Genomic DNA, 21,427 nt, shown 5'->3' on the forward strand with positions numbered 1-21,427 from the left:
TTTTGTTAAATTTTTATTGGCTACATTTGAAGAGTTCCTTCTGAAGAAACAACAAGTAGGTTTACATGAAGTTACTGTGAAAATCCCCTAGTCGCCACACTCCAGCACCTGTTCGGGTACACTGAGGGAGAATTTTGCACGGCCAATGTACCATAACCAGCACGTCTTTTGGACAGTGGGAGAAATCCGGAGCACCGGAGGAAACCCAAGCAGACACGGGAAGAATGTGCAAACTCTGCACAGACAGTGACCCAAGCCAGGAATCGAAGACAGGTCCCTGGCGCTGTGAGGCAGCAGTGCTAACCACTGTGCCACCGTGCTGCCCGCCAAGGGAATTCAAAGGCTGGGGGGTGAATTTCCCCATTCTGCCCGCCGTGGGAATTGGAGCGGGCGAGCGGCGCAGACCTTGGAAAGGTCCGTCGACCTCAGACGGGATTTTCCAGTTACGGGGTGAGTGCAACCAGAAAATCTCACCCTAGATCTTTGAAAGTGAAGAGTAAAAATCCCTCATGAGAGAGTTGTAGCGAGGTTTTGTGACTCAGAGCGGTCACTGACGTCTGGGTAGCATGCTGAGAAATGTATGCTCTTGGTCACATCTCCCATCTATTGTACAATGTGGTACATTTGACCACAGTTTTCCTGTAATTAAGAATTATCTCATATTAATTCTCAATGTTAGAGGATAAGATTGAGATTGTAAATCATTTTACTTTTCTGACTTTTATAGTAAACTTCATTTTGTTTGTTTAAAACTCTGGATCTTGTTGCTTTTCTTTCCCCAGTGGATAACTCGGATGGCAAACTTTATCTACTATAGACAAAAAGTTACCAGTCTCTGATCAGATCGTTACAAGAGTCAGATTTTAGCTATCTGAATTCGCTTACTGGTTTTAAAATATATGCTGTTTTCCTCTTTCTGTATCTCAGCAGTGTCTCAGCTAATAGTATCCTTATCTCAGAATCAGATGGTCGTGGGTTCAATTCTCACTCCAGAAACTTGAGCACAAAATACAGGCTGACGCCCCAGTGCAGTACCGAGGGAGTGCTGCGCTATCAGAAAGTTTTAATGTTTATTTATTACTTTCACAAGTAGGCTTACATTAACACTGCAATGAAGTTACTGTGAAAACCCCCTCGTGGCCACACTCGGGTGCCTGTTCGGGTACACTGAGGGAGAATTTATCCTTTTCGCATTCTAATCGATGGAAAGCAAGTCAACCTTACGCTCTGGCTCATACAGCTCATTGAGCTGAGTCAGACGGACTAGGAAAGGTTCCCGGTTCAGTTCCCTGCCTGCGTGGAGTTAAGTTGCCTCGGACAACGATTTAGCGATTGGGTTTTGCACCCTTGGTTTCAGGGTTAAAGTTAAGGTTTATTTATCTGCGTCACAAGGAGGCTTACATTTACACTGCAATGAAGTTACAGTGTAAATCCCGTACTCGTTACACTCTGGCGCCTGTTCGGGTACACTGAGGGAGAATTTAGCATGGCCAATGCACCTAACCAGCACATCTTTCGGACTGTGGGAGGAAACCGGAGCACCCGGAGGAAACCCACGCAGACATGGGGAGAATGTGCAGACTCCGCACAGACAGTGACCCAAGCCGGGAATCGAACCCGGGTCCCTGGCGCTGTGAGGCAGCTGTTTGATTTTGATTTTGATTTGATTTATTATTATCACACGTGTCAAGAAAAGTATTGTTTCTTGCACGCTATACAGACAAAGCATACCGTTCATAGAGAAGGAAAGGAAAGAGTGCAGAATGTAGTGTTATGCCGTGGTCTCTGTCCCAGTCAGGGATTGGTTTAGCTCCCTCGATATTATTTTTCTATATCAATATCTTGAAGGTGAGATGTACAGAATGCGACACCAGCAATTGCTTGTTACTCAATTTAAATATCACCTAGTCTTTGATTTGATTTATTATTGTCACATGTATTAACATACAGTGAAAAGTATTGTTTCTTGCACGCTATACAGACAAGGCATACTGTTCATAGAGAAGGAAATGAGAGAGTGCAGAATGTAGTGTTACAGTCATAGCTAGGGTGTAGAGAAAGATCAACTTAATGCAAGGTAAGTCCATTCAAAAGTCTGATGACAGCAGGGAAGAAGCTGTTCTTGAGTCGGTTGGTACGTGACCTCAGACTTTTGTATCTTTTTCCCGACGGAAGAAGGTGGAAGAGAGTGTGTCCAGGGTGCGTGAGGTCCTTAATTATGCTGGCTGCTTTTCCGAGGCAGCGGGAAGTGTAGACAGAGTCAATGGATGGGAGGCTGGTTTGTGTGATGGACTGGGCTTCTTTCATGACCCTTTGTAGTTTCTTGCGGTCTTGGGCAGAGCAGGAGCCCATACCAAGCTGTGATACAACCAGAAAGGATGCTTTCTATGGTGCATCTGTAAACGTTGGTGAGAGTCGTAGCTGACATGCCAAATTCCCTTAGTCTTCTGAGGAAGCAGTATACTGTGCCACTCTGTCGCTCAAGTGCCGTCCCTATGTGGATCGGCGTGACAGTTTGTTGTACAACGCCCATGTGAAGCATTTTACTATGTTAAAAGTTCAATATTAACACAACGTTTTTGTCTCTGCGATTGGGGTGGCCTGCGGGGGGGTGGGGGGCGGGGGGGTGGGTGCAGCTGTTAACTTTAAAGTCATCTCACCAAAATACTGCCACAGAGAGGAGAAACCAGTCCAAGTTGTAAAAGGACCAAGGTTCTGTGACTCGAACAACTTCAGGTAATGGCAGGCAGACACAACGCAGCTCCACACTCAGTCCCCTTCCGCACTCTGTATCCTCACTGTGCAATGGCACACCCTCAAATACCTAAAAAACCAAGGAAAACACAGAACATTATCAAAACACTGAAATTAAAATACTGAACAGGGCGGCACGGTGGCACAGTGGTTAGCACTGCTGCCTCACAGCGCCAGGGACCCGGGTTCGATTCCCAGCCTTGGGTCACTGTCTGTGTGGAGTCTGCACGTTCTCCCCGTGTCTGCGTGGGTTTCCTCTGGGTGCTCCGGTTTCCTCCCACAGTCCGAAAGACGTGCGGGTTAGGGTGCATTGACCGTGCTAAATTCTCCCTCCGTGTAACCCGAACAGGCGCCGGAGTGTGGTGACTAGGGGATTTTCACAGTAACTTCATTGCAGTGTTAATTAATGTAAGCCTACTTGTGACACTAATAAATAAACTTAAAACTGATCGACAGTCACTTCTGATGATTACAGATATTGCTGGACAGCCAGGCTGCAAAACCACCAGGGTTCCTGATAAGTTCACCTCTGTGAACAGAAATGTTGTAAGATGAGGAATTCCTAGCTATTTCCACACCAACTCTCAGCTTCAGCCTTCCGAATATAGAGTTAACTTGGACATTGTTGCCAATATTTTGCACAAGTTGTCTATTCATAGAGTTATACAGCACAGAAAAGCCCCTTCGGCCCATCAAGTCTGTCCCAACAATAACTCCCACTAAATCCGTTATCAAGGACTTGACAGCGGAGCATTTAGAAAGCAGTGGCAGGATCAGACAGAGTCAGCATGGATTTATGAAGGGGAAATCATGCTTGACAAATCTGTTGGAATTTGAAGATGTAATTAGTAGAGTTGACAAGGGGGAGCCAGTCGATGTGGTATATTTGGACTTTCAGAAAGCGTTTGACACAAGAGATTATCGTGCAAGATTAAAGCGCATGGGATTGGAGGAAGTGTATTGATGGATAGAACACTAGTTGGGAGAGAGGAAACAAAGAGTGGGAATTAACGGCTGCTTTTCAGATTGGCAGGCAGTGCCACAGGGATCGGTGCTGGGACCCCAGCTATTCATAATATATATTAATGATTTGGATGAGGGAACAAAATGTAACATCTCAAAGTTTGCAGATGATACCAAGTTGGGTGGGAGGGTGAACTGTGACGAGGATGCAGAGATCCTTCAGAATGATCTGGACAGGTTGGGTGAGTGGACAAATCAATGGCAGATGCAGTATAATTTGGATAAATGTGAGGTTATTCACTTTGGAAGCAAAAACAAGAAGGCAGATTACTACCTGAATGGCTGTAAATTGGGAGAGGGGAGTGTGCAGCGGGACCTGGGTGTCCTTGTGCACCAGTCGCTGAAGGTAAGCATGCAGGTGCAGCAGGCGGTAAAGAAGGCAAATGGTATGTTGGCCTTCATTGCGAGAGGTTTCGAGTACAGGAGCAGGGATGTGTTGTTGCAATTATACAGGGCCTTGGTGAGGCCACACCTAGAGTATTGTGTGCAGTTTTGGTCTCCTTTTCTGAGGAAGGATGTTCTTGCTCTCGAGGGAATGCAGCGAAGGTTTACCAGGCTGATTCCGGGGATGGCGGGACTGATGTATGAGGAGAGATTGACTGGGTTAGGATTGTTTTTGCTGGAGTTCAGACAAATGAGGGGTGGGGGGGGATCTCATAGAAACTTATAAAATTCTAACAGGACTAGGCAGGGTAGATGCAGGGAGGATGTTCCTGATGGTGGGGGAGTCCAGAACCAGGGGTCACAGTCTGAGGATTCGCGGTAGACCATTTAGGACAGAGGTGAGGAAACATTTCCTCACCCAAAAAGTGGTGAGTCTGTGGAATTCATTACCACAGGAAGTAGTTGATGCCAAAACATTGAATGTATTCAAGAGGTGGCTGGATATAGTACTTGGGGTGAATGGGATCAAAGGTTATGGAGAAAGAGCAGGATTAGGTTATTGAGTTGGACGATCAGCCATGATCGTAATAAATGGTGGAGCAGGCTCGAAGGGCCGAATGGCCTCCTCCTTCTCCTATCTTCTATGTTAAAGGTGCGCTAATCCCATTTTCCAGCACTTACCCCATATCCTTGAATGCTATGATGTTTCAAGTGCTCATCCAATGGTTTCCAGCCTCCACTACCCTCCCAGGCAGCGCATTCCAAATTCCCACCACCCTCTGAGAGAAAAAATATTTTCTCAAATCCTCTCTGAATCTCCTGCCCCTCACCCTAAAACTCTGCCCCCTCGTGATTGACCCCTCAACCAAGGGGAACAGCTGTTTCCTACTCTAAAACACCAGATCCCCCCTCAGCCTTCTCTGCTCTAGAGAAAACAATCCAAGCCTATCCAGTCTCTCCTTATCGGTCAAACGCTCCATCCCAGGCAGCATCCTGGTGAACCTCCTCTGTACCCCCTCTAGTGCAATCACACCCTTCCGATAGTGAGGTGACCAGAGCTGCACACACTACTCCAGCTGTGGCCTAACCAACGCTCTGTACAGCTCCAACATCACCTCCTCGCTCTTATACTCCAAGCCACTACTGATAAAAGCGAGTGTCCCATATGCCTTTTTAACTACCTATTCACCTGCTCTCCCACCTTCAGGGATCTGTGAATAATTACCCCCAATATCCCTCTGATCTTCCCAGTGTCCTGCCATTCATTAAATACTCCCTCATCTTGTTTCTTCTTCCAAAGTGCATCACCTCGCACTTATTAGCGTTCAGTACCCTCTGCCACTGCTCTGCCCATCAGACCAACCCATTAATATCTTCCTGCGACCTACAACCCTGAATGGTCATTCCTGCAACTTGAGCAAAGAAAAAGCTTCCGTTTGATTTCTTTCTTCTGTAGATGCACAACCCTCAACCCTTCACAACAGGGCAGGCCCTTGAGTGCCAATTACAGGCACTTCAAGAACACTTCAAGAACTGCAGACGAGCAGAAAGGAAATTGGAGCGAGAGTTTGCGAAGGGAATTTCAGAGGCTACGCAGAGGCATGGCGAGGCTACGCAGATCCACGAGATTCGAGTACAGAGTTGTGGAAATTCCGAAATGAAAGGGTAGAGTGCCCTTGTCTAAGATTCAGATCACAGCATGTTTTACAAGACAGAGCGATGGCCAATCCTGGTCTATTGAAGCACTTGTAGCTTCTTGGAGTTTATAGAGAGAGAGAGAGAGATTGACATTGTCCAATAAGCTTGAAGATGAAAGATAGAGTTAACAAACACACATGACAGATACGCTAGAGTCATACTCTAGGGATAGTTAACGAGTTGATCGCAAAGATATACGGATGTCGACAAACACTTTAAAAAAATATTTGTTCATGGGATGTGGGCCTCCTTGGCTAGGCCTGCATTTATTGGTCATTGCTAATTGCCCTTGTCCAGAGGGTATTTAAGAGTCAACCACATTGCTGTGGCTCTGGTGTCACATGTAGGCCAGACCGGGTAAGGACGGCAAATTTCATAGAATTGTGGAATTGAATCGTAGAATCCCTGCAGTGCAGAAGGGGGCCATTTGCCCCATCGAGCCTGCACCGTCAACGATCCCACCCAGGCCCTATCCCCGTAATCCCATATATTTACCCTGCTTATCCCCCTGACAATTTAGCCTGCAAATCTTTCGGACTGTGGGAGGAAACCGGAGCACCCGGAGGAAACGCACGCAGACACGGGAGAATGTTCAGACTCCACACAGACAGCCCGAGGCTGGAATCGAACCCGGGTCCCTGGAGCTGAGAGGCATCAGAGCTAACCATGTGCCAGCGTGCTGCCAAAAATTTCCTGCCCTAAAGGACGTTAGTGAACCAGATGCATCAAGAATGGTTTCAAGGTTAGGCTTTTAACTCTCGATTTTTAGTGAATTCAAATTTCACCATCTGCCGTGGTGGGATTCGAACCCAGGTTTTACTGTGCATGTATAATGAACTGCTTATTTGATTGGTGCTACAGGCCACAATGGCGTACTAATGAACTGCTGTGAATCCCAGATCAAAGGTTTCCACAGAATCCTACAGTACAGAAGGAGGCCATTCAGCCCATTGAGTCTGTACCAACCGCAATTCCACCCAGGCCCTATTCCCGTAACCCCACACATTAACCCTGGTAATCCTCCTGACTCTATGGTCAATTTAACATGGCCAATCCACCTAACCTGCACATCTTTGGACTGTGGGAGGAAACCGGAGCACCCGGAGGAAACCCACGCAGACACGGGGAGAACATGCAGACTCCACACAGACAGTGACCCGAGGCCGGGAATCGAACCTGGGTCCCTGGCGCTGTGAGGCAGCAGTGCTAACCACTGTGCCACCCCTTTAGTTAGAGCCAGCTATCCATAACTTGCCTTTAACATTAAGAAGTCTCACAACACCAGGTTAAAGTCCAACAGGTTTATTTGGTAGCACCAAATATTTATTTGCCAGCAAATAAACCTGTTGGACTTTAACCTGGTGTTGTGAGACTTCTTACTGTGCTTACCCCAGTCCAACACCAGCATCTCCACATCTTGCCTTTAACATTAACCGAGAAGAGATTGGTCATCTCTCGCGGGGAAGAGAGGGAATGTGGCGAGGCCAGTGATGGAGGTGTGACTGCCAAGAGGAGGAAGGCCTAAGACCAGATAGTGAGAGATGTAAACGCAGTGGGATAGGAGGGTGGCTGGCAGGAGGAGATGGGTGAGGAACCAGCGTTGTGACAACTCCCACGTAAAACAGGAGAAACCTAAAGCGGAAGTTGATGATTTATGGCCATTAGGCCAGCCTTTTGAGCACAACCTCATGCAGCCAAAGGTCCCCATACCTTTTCTTTAACCTCATCCGTTTATGGGAAGCGATAGAACATTGGGTGCAGCCACAGATCAAGTCATGACAGGTTCATATCGCACTGCACTCGCACTGTAGCCAGTTCTTTTAACAGGTTTTACACAAGGGATTTAGTTTTCACAAGCTGATATGTGGAATGAGAGGCTAAAGTACAAACAAAAGTGGCAATTGGGACTAGCTTAAGAGTTTTTTTTAAAAAAAGGGCAGCATGAACAAGTTGGGCCGAAGGGCCTGTTTCCATGCTGTAAACCTCTATGACTCCTGAAGTAATAAAAAATATAGAATTGAACTTATTCAGTCACCTTGAAGTGCTGATCTTGTCCACAGGTATTTTGGGGCCTGTTTTTAGAGTGAGGACTGGGGGGCATGCCAACTCTTTGAGGTTTTGTAGGTTGGCATTATGATCATTTACTTAATGCAACTGGGTTCAAAAAGGATACACCCCCCCACAAGCTCGTCCCCATGCCTTACTTACCTGGTGAAAAACAACACAATGTGAACCTGGCGTGAACCTGAGATTTTGACCCGATTTTCATTTTTAGTGCAGGGTAGTCACAGGAAATCTCTACCCCGGACACACGATTAAAATATAGAATCTCTACAGCACAGAAAGAGGCCATTCGGCCCATCGAGCCTGCACTGACAACAATCCCACCCAGGCCCTATCCCCGTAACCCCACTATTTAGCCTGCTAATCCCCCTGAAACTAAGGGGCAATTTAGCCAATTGTGGCCAATCCACCTAACCCACACATCTTTGGATACAAAGGGGCAATTTAGCATGGCCAATCCACCTAACCCACACATCTTTGGATACAAAGGGGCAATTTAGCATGGCCAATCCACCTAACCTGCACATCTTTGGACACTAAGGGACAACTTAACATGGCCAATCCACCTAACCTGCACATTTTGGGACACTAAGGGGCAATTTAGCATGGCCAATCCACCTAACCTGCAGATTTTGGGACACTAAGGGGCAATTTAGCATGGCCAATCCACCTAACCTGCACATCTTTGGACACTAAGGGACAACTTAGCATGGCCAATCCACCTAACCTGCACATTTTGGGACACTAAGGGGCAATTTAGCATGGCCAATCCACCTAACCTGCACATCATTGGACACTAAGGGACAACTTAGCATGGCCAATCCACCTAACTGCACATTTTGGGACATTAAGGGACAATTTAGCATGGCCAATCCACCGAACCCACAAAACTTTGGAAACTAAGGGACAATTTAGCATGACCAATCCACCTAACCCACACATCTTTGGACTGTGCCAGGTGCGTGGAACTGCAGCTCTTGAGGGACCGTGTCATGGAACTGGAGCTGCAGATCGCTGACCTTAGTCTAGTCAGGGAAAATGGGAGAAAAATTGACAGGAGTTATAGGCAACTAGTTACACCGGAGCATCGGGAGGAAGACACGTGGGTCACAGTTAGGAGGAGTAAAGGGCAGAAGGGTAAAGTACCAGGGAGTACTCCAGTGGCGGTCTCTCAAAATAGGAAGGGCTTGGTGACAGGTGTGAGAGGGGAGGGGAGTGAACAGTTAGAAGAGGGGTCACCTGTGGTTGTCCCACTCCAAAACAGGTATATTGTTTTGGATAGAGTGGAGGAGTGTGCCTCTCCAGGGGTAAGACACAGTGACCAGGTCACTGGCACACAGTCAGGCTCTGTGGCCCGGAAAGGGAAGAGAGGGGTTAGGAGAGCGATAGTGGTGGGGGATGCATCAGTTAGAGGCACAGACAGGCGATTCTGTGGGTGCGAACGGGACTCCAGGATGGTAGTCTGCCTACCTGGTGCTGGGGTCACGGATGTCTCTGAGCGGATAGGAGGCATATTAAAAGGGGAAGATAAAGAAACGGATGTCATTATACACATTGGTGGAAATGACGTAGATAGGAAGAGTAGGGGGATCCTAAGAGAGCAATTCAGGGAGTTGGGAAATAGGTTAAAAAGTAGGGTCACTAGGGTGGCCATCTCTGGGCTGCTCCCAATGCCTCGTGCCAGTGAGGCTAAGAATAGGGAGTTGGTACAAATGAATGCCTGGCTAAAGGACTGGTCCAGGAGGGAGGGCTTCATTTTCATAGATCCATGGGAAGTTTTCAGGAGAGGATGGCACCTGTACAAGAGGGAGGGGTCACAACTAAGTTGGAAGGGCACAAATATCCTGGCTGGGAGCTTTGCTAGTACAGTTCGGGGGGGTTTAAACTAGTATGGCAGGGGGGTGGGGATCAAAATATTAGGTCTACAAGTGTGGAGGCTGGGGACGAGCTTGGGGCTGGGACAAGGCTGGCAAAGAAGAAGAGCACTCTGGGGGAGGACGACCTCACTGGGCCTGGAGGTCTGGAGTGCTTATACTTCAATGCAAGGAGCGTAGCAGGTAAGACAGACGAACTTGGGGCCTTAACGCTCACGAGGAATTTGGATGTGGTTGCGGTGACAGAGACTTGGTTGAAAGAGGGACAGGACTGGCAGCTGAATATTCCAGGGTACAAGTGTTTTAGGCGAGACAGAGGAGGGGCCAAAAGAGGTGGGGGAGTAGCGGTATTAGTTAGAGAGCATATTACAGCGGTGCAGAGGGAGGACAATTCAGAGGAGTCGTGTAACGAGTCACTCTGGGTGGAGCTTAGAAACAGGAAAGGCGCAGTCACTATGTTGGGGGTGTACTACAGGCCCCCCAACAGCCCAAGGGAAGTGGAAGAATGGATATGTCAGGAGATACTGGATAGGTGCAGGAAAAATAGGGTTGTTGTAGTGGGAGACTTCAATTTCCCTGGTATAGACTGGAAATCGCTGAGGGCAGGGACTCTGGATGGGGAGGAATTTGTAAAATGTGTACAGGAGGGTTCGTTGGAACAATATGTAGACAGCCCGAGTAGAGAGGGGGCTATACTGGACCTGGTACTGGGGAATGAGCCCGGTCAGGTCTTCAAAGTTTTGGTAGGGGAACATGTGGCAAATAGTGACCACAATTCTGTTAGCTTTAGGATAGTGATGGAAAAGGATGAGTGGTGTCCCAAGGGTAAGGTGTTGGATTGGGGGAAGGCTAACTTTAGTGGGATCAGGCAGAAATTGGCAGCTCTTGATTGGGAGAGGCTGATTGAGGGTAAATCCACATCAGGTATGTGGCAGTCTTTTAAGGAACAGTTGTTAGGGCTACAGGACATGCATGTGCCTGTAAAAAAGAAGGATAGGAAGGGTAGGATTAGAGAACCGTGGATAACCAGGGAAATTGAGGGACTGGTCAAAAAGAAAAGAGAGGCGTATGTTAGGTCCAAGCAGCTAAAAACGGAGGGAGCTCTGGAGGAGTACAAAGAAAGTAGGAAAGTACTCAAACGGGGAATTAGAAGAGCAAAAAGGAGTCACGAAATGTTCTTGGCAGACAGGATTAAGGAGAATCCCAAGGCATTTTATTCATACGTTAGGAACAAAAGGGTTGTTAGGGAAAAAATCGGACCTCTCAGGGACAAAAGTGGGGACTTATGCTTGGAGCCCAAAGAAGTAGGGGAGATCCTAAATGAATACTTTGCGTCAGTATTCACAAAGGAGAGGGATGTGTTGACTGGGAGTGTCTCGGAGGGGAGTGTTGAACCGTTGGAGAAAATCTCCATTACAAAGGAGGATGTGTTAGGTTTGTTCGAGAATATAAAGACTGACAAATCCCCAGGGCCTGATGGAATCTATCCAAGGCTGCTCAGGGAGACGAGAGGTGAAATCGTTGGGCCTCTGACGCAAATCTTTGTCTCGTCACTGGACGCAGGTGAGGTCCCAGAGGATTGGAGGATAGCTAATGTGGTCCCGTTATTTAAGAAGGGTAGGAAGGATAACCCGGGTAATTATAGGCCGGTGAGCTTGACGTCCGTGGTGGGGAAGTTGTTGGAGAAGATTCTTAGAGATAGGATGTATGCACATTTAGAAAGGAATAAACTCATTAACGATAGTCAGCATGGTTTTGTGAGAGGGAGGTCATGCCTCACTAACCTGGTGGTGTTTTTTGAAGAAGTGACCAGAATGGTTGACGAAGGAAGGGCCGTGGATGTTGTCTATATGGACTTTAGTAAAGCGTTTGACAAAGTCCCTCATGGTAGGCTAGTGAAAAAGGTTGGATCTCATGGGATAAAGGGGGAGGTGGCTAGATGAGTGGAGAACTGGCTTGGTCATAGAAGACAGAGGGTGGTAGTGGAAGGGTCTTTTTCCGGCTGGAGGCCTGTGACTAGTGGTGTTCCGCAGGGCTCTGTATTGGGACCTCTGCTGTTTGTGATTTATATAAATGATCTGGAAGAAGGAGTAACTGGGGTGATCAGTAAGTTTGCGGACGACACAAAACTGGCAGGACTTGCAGATAGTGAGGAACATTGTCAGAGGCTACAGAAGGATATAGATAGGCTGGAAATTTGGGCAAAGAAATGGCAGATGGAGTTCAATCTTGATAAATGCGAAGTGATGCATTTTGGTGGGAATAATGTAGGGAGGAGCTACACGATAAATGGAAGAACCATAAAGGGTGTAGAGACGCAGAGGGACCTGGGTGTGCAAGTCCACAGATCTTTGAAGGTGACGTCACAGGTGGAGAAGGTGGTGAAGAAGGCATATGGCATGCTTGCCTTTATAGGACGGGGCATAGAGTATAAAAGTTGGGGTCTGATGTTGCAGATGTATAGAACGTTGGTTCGGCCGCATTTGGAATACTGCGTCCAGTTCTGGTCGCCACACTACCAGAAGGACGTGGAGGCTTTGGAGAGAGTACAGAGGAGGTTTACCAGGATGTTGCCTGGTATGGAGGGGCTTGGTTATGAGGAGAGATTGGGGAAACTGGGGTTGTTCTCCTTGGAAAGACGGAGGATGAGGGGAGACTTAATAGAGGTGTATAAAATTATGAAAGGCATAGATAGGGTGAACGGTGGGAAGCTTTTCCCCGGGTCGGTGGTGACGTTCACGAGGGGTCATAGGTTCAAGGTGAAGGGGGGGAGGTTTAACACAGATATCAGAAGGACATATTTTACACAGAGGGTCGTGGGGGCCTGGAATGTGTTGCCGGGCAAGGTGGTGGAGGCGGACACACTGGGAACGTTTAAGACTTATCTAGACAGCTATATGAACGGAGTGGGAATGGAGGGATACAAAAGAGTGGTCTAGTTTGGACCAGGGAGCGGCGCGGGCTAATTGTTCTTTGTTTCTCGTTTCAAGGCTTCATTCTATGATCATCTTGCTGGTGCCAGTACAGAGCGAGACTGCGGATAGTTGGGAACCTGTCTCGGGGGCAGGGAATTCAGATGGTGTTCGTAAAGCAGAAGTGGAAATGAATAGGGTTGGGAAGCATTTTCTGATCAGGGCCAGTGTGATCTCCTGGACTCGTTTCGATCGCCACAGGGGGTCGGAGAGGAATTTCCCAGATTTTTTTTTCCCCATATTGGCCCTGGGGTTTTCACTCTGGGTTTTCGCCTCTCCCTGGAGATCACATGGTCTGGAATGGGGGGGTGGGGGTGAGTTAATAGGTTGTGATGAACAAAGCATCGTAGCTGTGAGGGACAGCTCGGTGGATAGGATATTAGGATGTAGATAGGCTGGAAAATTGGGCGGGGATCCTGGATTCAGGATTCAATCCTGGACCGGGGAGCGGCGCGGGCTTGGAGGGCCGAAGGGCCTGTTCCTGTGCTGTATTGTTCTTTGTTCTTTGTCATGAATGTAGCCCAATCCATCACGCAAACCAGCCTCCCGTCCATTGACTCTGTCTACATTTCCCGCTGCCTCGGAAAAGCAGCCAGCATAATCAAAGACTCCACGCACCCCGGACATTCTCTCTTCCACCTTCTTCCGTCGGGAAAAAGATACAAAAGTCTGTGATCACGTACCGACCGACTCAAAAACAGCTTCTTCCCTGCTGCCGTCAGACTTTTGAATGAACCTACCTTGCATTAAGCTGATCTTTCTCTCCACCCTAGCTATGACTGTAACACAACATTCTGCACCCTCTCCTTTCCTTCTCTATGAATGGTATGCTTTTTCTGTATAGCGTGCAAGAAACAATACTTTTCACTGTATACTAATACATGTGGCAATAATAAATCAAATCAAAGACTAGGTGATTATTTAAATTGAGTAACAAGCAATTGCTGGTGTCGCATTCTGTACATCTCACCTTCAAGATGTTGATTTGGAAAAATAATATCGAGGGAGCTAAACCAATCCCTGACTGGGACAGAGACCACGGCATATGGGCGGCACAGTGGTTAGCACTGCTGCCTCACAGCGCCGGGGACCCTGGTTCGATTCCCGGCTTGGGTCACTGTCTGTGTGGAGTCTGCACATTCTCCCCGTGTCTGCGTGGGTTTCCTCCGGATGCTCCGGTTTCCTCCCACAGTCTGAAAGACGTGCTGGTTAGGGTGCATTGGCCGTGCTAAATTCTCCCTCAGTGTTACCCGAACAGGCGCTGGAGTGTGGCGACTAGGGGATTTTCACAGTAACTTCGTTGCAGTGTTAATGTAAGCCGACTCGCGACACTAATACTTAAACTTATTAAAGGTAAGGTTCTTTAGGGGTTCTTTATCAATAACACTCGATTCATGTGATCTTCTGGATGGAGAACCATTTGCCAGAGGATGTCTTTACTCTTCTTGGCCTTGGATAGTTTTCTGCCTCACCCCCGCGCTTGTGGGAGATGAGAGGTGCTGGAGCTGTCAGGGGCTGGGTAGATTTGATGGACATGTTGGTCTTTTTCTTGTCTGTACTTCATCTCCATGCATTCAATGCGTTCCCTTTTCTCCATTACTCTGGACCAAGCTGGAGCACGCTCACCCACACAGACACTCTCTGTAATTGTTCCCTTCCACACGGGAGCACACAATCCCAAGCCTTGGGCCTAATCCTGTCCCCAGACACTGTTCAGACAGTATGATGCTTCCAAGAGCATTAAATGATTGAGACACATTAACACACGACGCACGAAGATGCCATGGCAATGCGTTAGTTTTGAAATGTAATAACTGTGGGAGGCAAAGGAGTAGAAACTGTATGGGGGGGAAGGGGATGTTTTGCCCCCATTTTTGTCAGGCGTCAATGGCAGAGGAGGTGTAGATTCGGGGGGAGGGGGGGGGGGTTTAGTTTAAAGTTTATTTAAGAGTGTCACAAGTAGGCTTACATTAACACTGCAATGAAGTTACTGTGAAAATCCCCTAGTCGCCACACTCCGGCGCCTGTTCGGGTACACTGAGGGAGAATTTAGCATGGCCAATGCACCCTAACCAGCACGTCTTTCGGGCTGTGGGAGGAAACCGGAGCACCCGGAGGAAACCCACGCAGACACGGGGAGAACGTGCAGACTCTGCACGGACTGTGACCCAAGCCGGGAATCGAACCCGGGTCCCTGGTGCTGTGAGGCAGCAGTGCTAACGACTGTGCTACCGGTGTAATTTGCTTGCTCAGCTGTCTGTCTGTCTCACCATCACCCACCCCACCTCCCCCGACCCCCGCCCCCCCCCCCCCCCCCCACCTCCCCCGACCCCCCCCCCCCCCAACCTCCAGTAATGTCTTGCCATCTCGTCATGCAATGACACGGTGGCAAAGTGGTCAGCACTGCTGCCTCACAGCGCCAGGGACCTGGGTTCGATTCCCGGCTTGGGTCACTGTCTGTGTGGAGTTTGCACGTTCTCCCCGTGTCTGCGTGGGTTTCCTCCGGGTGCTCCGGTTTCCTCCCACAGTCTGAAAGACGTGCTGGTTAGGGTGCATTGGCCGTGCTAAATTCTCCCTCAGTGTTACCCAAAGTTTTTTTTGGAAGTTTATTTATTATTGTCATAAGTAGGCTTACATTAACACTGCAGTGAAGTTACTGTGAAAATCCCCTAGTCAGCACACTCTGGCGCCTGTTTGGCTGCACTGAGGGAGAATTTAGCATGACCAATGCACCCTAACCAGCACGTCTTTCGGACAGTGGGAGGAAACCGGAGCACCCGGAGGAAACCCACGCAGACACGGGGAGAACGTGCAGACTCCGCACAGACAGTGACCCAAACCGGGAATCGAACCCGGGTCCCTGGGAGGCAGCAGTGCTAACCACTGTGCCACCGTGCTATCTGGAGTGTGGTGACTTGGGGATTTTCACAGTAACTTCACTGCAGTGTTAATGTAAGCCTTACTTGTGACACTTAATTAATAAACTTAAAACCTGGAGAAAAAAAAGAGTCCAGATGTGGAACAAACACAATCTAATGGAATGATAGAACCGGCCCGAGGGGCTGAATGGCCCCCGCTCCCCATTCCTATGCTGCTCTGCAGTTTTCACAATTTCCTCACTCGCTGCACTTCAGAGGAAGAGTTAGTTTATGCCAACTCGCTCGGTAACTATAGCTACATGTAACATGAGGAATCAGTATAAATGAGTGCAGCTGGTACTGCCTGGGCCGCTACCTCATTATGTGAATATTTCTCATACATTATCCCCAAAACTTTGAAGTACTTACACTAAGTGTTTAGTATTTTGTCTGCAGAGCTCCGCACTCAGACTGCGCTCCTCGAGTACCTTTGTATTTCTCACCCAATCTTCCACATTCCAAAATACTTTGCAGGAAATTGGCAGGGAGACTAACATCACCAGCTTTTTAAAAGGCAACAGGACATTGTGCCCCCGAGGGTGGGGCAGGATTGGGTTAGGGCGCTGCAGTCAAAGAACTGATAGTTTGTTATAACTCTTTCTGTGGGCATCATTGGCTTGGCCAGACCAGGTCAGGATTGGCAGATTTCCTTCCCTAAATTTAGTTTTAGTTTATTTATTAGTGTCACAAGTAAGACTCACATTAACACTGCAATGAAGTTACTGTGAAAATCCCCTAGTTGCCACGCTCCGGCGCCTGATCGGGTAACACTGAGGGAGAATTTAGCATGGCCAATCCACCTAACCAGCATTCTTTCGGACCATGGGAGAAACTGGAGGAAACCCAAGCAGACACGGGGAGAATGTGCAGGCTCCGCACAGACAATGATCCACGCCAGGAATCGAACCTGGGTCCCTGGAGCTGTGAGGCAGCAGTGCTAACCACTGTGCCACCGTGCTGCCCCTATGGGATTATCTGATCTTTGTTGGCCAGTGAGGACATGATGGGCTGAATGGCCTCCCATGCTGTCAACGTCTGTGATGATGTGGAGATGCCGGCGTTGGACTGGGGCAAACACAGTAAGAAGTCTCACAACACCAGGTTAAAGTCCAACAGGTTTATTTGGTAGCACAAGCTTTCGGAGCGCTGCTCCTTCATCAGATGAGTGAAGAGTTGTGTTCACAAACAGGGCATATAGAGACACAGACTCAATTTACAAGATAATGGTTGGAATGCGAGTCTTTACGGATAATCAAGTCTTTAAAGGTACAATGTGAGTGGAGAGAGGGTTAAGTACAGGTTAAAGAGATGTGTATTGTCTCCAGACAGGACAGTTCGTGAGATTTTGCAATCCCAGGCAAGTCGTGGGGGTTACAGACAGTGTGACATGAACCCAAGATCCCGGTTGAGGCCGTCCTCATGTGTGCGGAACTTGGCTATCAGTTTCTGCTCAGTGCCTCTGCGTGGTCATGTATCATGAAGGCCGCCTTGGAGAACGCTTACCCGAAGATCAGAGGCTGAATGCCCGTGACTGCTAAAGTGTTTCCCGACAGGAAGGGAACACTCTTTTGACAAAGTGTCACTCTTGTGACTCGGCCAACGTTGTCAACCTGATACGCTGCAGGAAAGGATGTCCCGAGGCATGGTACATTGGGGAAACCATGCAGACGCTACGACAACGGATGAATGGACACCGCTCGACAATCACCAGGCAGGAGTGTTCCCTTCCTGTTGGGGAACACTTTAGCAGTCAAGGAAATTCAGCCTCTGGTCTTCGGGTAAGCGTTCTCCAAGGCAGCCTTCACGACAGAGCAGAGTCGCTGAGCAGAAACTGATAGCCAAGTTCCGCACACATGAGGACGGCCTCAACCGGGATCTTGGGTTCATGTCACACTATCTGTAACCCCCACAACTTGCCTGGACTTGCAAAATCTCACTAACTGTCCTGTCTGGAGACAATACACATCTCTTTAACCCGTGCTTAACCCTCTCTCCACTCACATTGTCTGTACCTGTAAAGACTTGATTACCTGTTAAGGTAATTCAACCATTATCTTGTAATTGAGTTTGTGTCTATATATGCCTGTTTGTGAACCGAACTCTTCACTCACCTGATGAAGGGGCAACGCTCCAACAATAAACCTGTTGGACTTTACCAGGGTTGGAGAGCCGTGAAACCCTTCTTTGAGTCTCCATCGCTCTGGTGGGAAACCATCAAGGACAACATCAAGAGGTTCTTCATCCACAAAGGGGTTCAGAAGGCAAGGGAGAGATGGGGGGAAATGTCCCGACTCCAGAAATGCGTGCAGGAGCTACTCCAACTGCAGTCGATGGGGGTTGATGTCAAGGAGGATCTCCGGGAGGTGAAGAGCCAGCAAGCCTCGCTCTTTGCCTCGGAGGCCTCCAAGGTTATCTTCCGGTCCAGGGTCCGCGCCGTGGAGCAGGACGAAACGTGCTTGCGTTTCTTCTTCTAGAAGGTGCACAGAGAAACCTCTGTGATCACAAGCCTGAAGGAAGAAGATGGCTCTGTAAGGTCATCGCAGTCTGACATTCTGAGGATCTGCAAATCCTTCTATGCCGGACTGTATGACCTGAAGCCAACAGACAGCACGGCCTCCCAGTCTTTCCTGTCGTCTATCACAGAGGTCTTAGATGACGGCGAGCGGGAGAGCCTGGACAGACCGGTAGCTCTGGATGAGCTGACAAAGGCCGTCGAGTCCCTTCAGAAGGGTAAAACTCCCGGAAGCGACGGCTTACCGGCTGAGTTTTACTCAGCGTTGTGGGAGTTGACGGGCCCGGACCTCCTGGAAGTATACGAGAGTATGCTTCTGGAAGGCAGCATGTCAGAATCCATGAGGAAAGGCATCATTACCCTCATCTACAAGCAGAAGGGGGAAAGGGAAGAAATTAGAAATTGGAGACCCATTTCACTATTGAACGTGGATTATAAAATTCTGGCCAAGGTCATCGCCAACCGGGTCAAGTCTGCTCAGGAGTCAGTGATCCTTCCTGATCAAACCTGTGCTGTACCCGGCAGGAAGATCTCTGATAGCCTCGCGCTACTCAGGGATACGATTGCCTACGTGCAGGACAGGCAGGTGGACACCTGCCTCATCAGTCTAGACCAGGAGAAGGCGTTTGACAGAATACCGCACAGCTACATGATGGATGTGCTCTCCAAAATGGGATTTGGGGAGGGAATCTGCAATTGGATCCAACTGCTCTACACAGACATCAGTAGCGCAGTTTCAATCAACGGGTGGGAATCAGATAGGTTTCATAGAACATAGAACATTACAGCGCAGTACAGGCCCTTCGGCCCTCAATGTTGCACCGACCTGTGAAACCAATCTAAAGACCATCTAACCTACACTATTCCAATATCATCCATATGTTTATCCAATGACCCTTTAAATGCCCTTAAAGTTGACGAGTCCACTACTGTTGCAGGCAGGGCATTCCACGCCCTTACTACTCTCTGAGTAAAGAACCTACCTCTGACATCTGTCCTATATCTATCACCCCTCAATTTAAAGCCACGTCCCTTCATGCTAGCCATCACCATCCGAGGAAAAAGGCTCTCACTGTCCACCCTATCTAATCCTCTGATCATCTTGTATGCCTCTATTAAGTCACCTCTTAACCTTCTTCTCTCTAACGAAAACAGCCTCAAGTCACTCAGCCTTTCCTCATAAGACCTTCCCACCATACCAGGCAACATCCTGGTAAATCTCCTCTGCACCCTTTCCAATGCTGCCACATCCTTCCTATAATGTGGCGACCAGAACTGTACGCAATACTCCAAGTGCGGCCGCACCAGAGTTTTGTACAGCTGCAACATGACATCATGGCTCCGAAACTCAATCCCTCTACCAATAAAAGCTAACACACGTACGCCTTCTTAACAACCCTATCAACCTGGGTGCCAACTTTCAGGGATCTATGCACATGGACACCGAGATCTCTCTGCTCAGCCACACTACCAAGTATCTTACCATTAGCCCAGTACTCTGTATTCTTGTTACTCCTTCCAAAATGAATCACCTCACACTTTTTCGCATTAAACTCCATTTGCCACCTCTCAGCCCAGCTCTGCAGCATATCTATGTCCCTCTGTAACCTGCCACTTCCCTCCGCACTGTCCACAACTCCACCGACTTTAGTGTCATCCGCAAATTTACTAACCCATCCTTCTATGCCCTCATCCAGGTCATTTATAAAAATGACAAACAGCAGTAGCCCCAAAACAGATCCTTGCGGTACACCACTGGTAACTGAACTCCAGGATGAACATTTCCCATCAACCACCACCCTCTGTCTTCTTACAGCTAGCCAATTTCTGATCCAAACTGCAAAATCACCCTCAATCCCATGCCTCCGTATCTTCTTACCGTGGGGAACCTTATCAAACGCTTTGCTGAAATCCATATACACCACATCAACTGCTTTACCCTCATCCACCTCTTTGGTCACCTTCTCAAAGAACTCAATAAGGTTTGTGAGGCACGACCTACCTTTCACAAAACCGTATTGACTATCCCTAATCAAATTGTTCCTTTCTAGATGATTATAAATCCTATCTCTTTAATCCTTTCCAAAACTTTGCCCACAACAGAAGTAAGGCTCACCGGTCTATAATTACCAGGGTTGTTTCTACTCCCCTTCTTGAACAAGGGGACAACATTTGCTATCCTCCAGTCTTCTGGCACTGTTCCTGTAGACAATGACGACATAAAGATCAAAGCCAAAGACTCTGCAATCTCCTCCCTAGCTTCCCAGAGAATCCTAGGATAAATCCCATCCGGCCCAGGGGACTTATCTATTTTCACACTTTCCAGAATTGCTAACACCTCCTCCTTATGAACTTCAATCCCGTCTAGTCTAACAGCCTGTATCTCAGTATTCTCTTTGACAACATTGTCTTTTTCCTGTGTGAATACTGATGAAAAATATTCATTTAGCGCCTCTCCTATCTCTTCAGACTCCACGCACAACTTCCCACTACTGTCCTTGACTGGCCCTAATCTTACCCTAGTCATTCTTTTATTCCTGACATACCTATAGAAAGCTTTAGGGTTTTCCTTGATCCTACCTGCCAAAGACTTCTCATGTCCCCTCCTGGCTCTTCTTAACTCTCTCTTTAGGTCCTTTCTGGCTAACTTGTAACTCTCAAGCGCCCTAACTGAGCCTTCATGTCTCATCTTTACATAAGTCTCCTTCTTCCTCTTCACAAGAGATTCAACTTCTTTAGTAAACCACGGTTCCCTCGCTCGACCACTTCCTCCCTGCCTGATAGGTACATACTTATCAAGGACACCCAGTAGCTATTCCTTGAACAAGCTCCACATTTCAATTGTGCCCATCCCTGCAGTTTCCTTCCCCATCCTATGCATCCTAAATCTTGCCTAATCGCATCATAATTTCCTTTCCCCCAGCTATAACTCTTGCCCTGCGGTTTATACCTATTCCTTTCCATCGCTAAAGTAAACGTAACCGAATTGTGGTCACTATCACCAAAGTGCTCCCCTAACACCTGGCCTGGTTCATTACCCAGTACCAAATCCAATGTGGCCTCGCCTATTGTACCTTTTGGGTACACTAAGGGAGAATTTAGCACGGCCAATGCACCTAACCAGCACCTAACTCCGGTTTCCTCCCACAGTCTGACAGACATGCTGGTTAGGTGCATTGATCCAAACAGGTGCCGGAGTGTGGCGACTAGGGGAATTTCACAGTAACT

The 21,427-nt window shown here is 48.1% G+C and overlaps 1 protein-coding gene across 3 annotated transcripts in view; it reads right to left on the bottom strand.

The window, feature by feature from the left end:
* Positions 1-1,889: 1,889 nt before the first annotated feature.
* Positions 1,890-21,427, bottom strand: part of l3mbtl2 (L3MBTL histone methyl-lysine binding protein 2) — a 176,289-nt gene continuing 156,751 nt past the window's right edge. The window contains exon 18 of one of the 3 annotated variants that reach the window (XM_078237601.1): positions 1,890-2,824. The gene's annotated coding sequence lies outside the window, so the exon portion shown is untranslated. Of the gene's footprint in view, positions 2,825-18,496; positions 18,566-21,427 lie in introns of those variants that run through there. The other 2 variants (XM_078237603.1, XM_078237602.1) reach the window with 2 other exon arrangements.

The sequence above is a fragment of the Mustelus asterias genome, chromosome 21 (genome assembly GCF_964213995.1).
Source record: "Mustelus asterias chromosome 21, sMusAst1.hap1.1, whole genome shotgun sequence".
Lineage (NCBI taxonomy): Eukaryota > Metazoa > Chordata > Chondrichthyes > Carcharhiniformes > Triakidae > Mustelus > Mustelus asterias.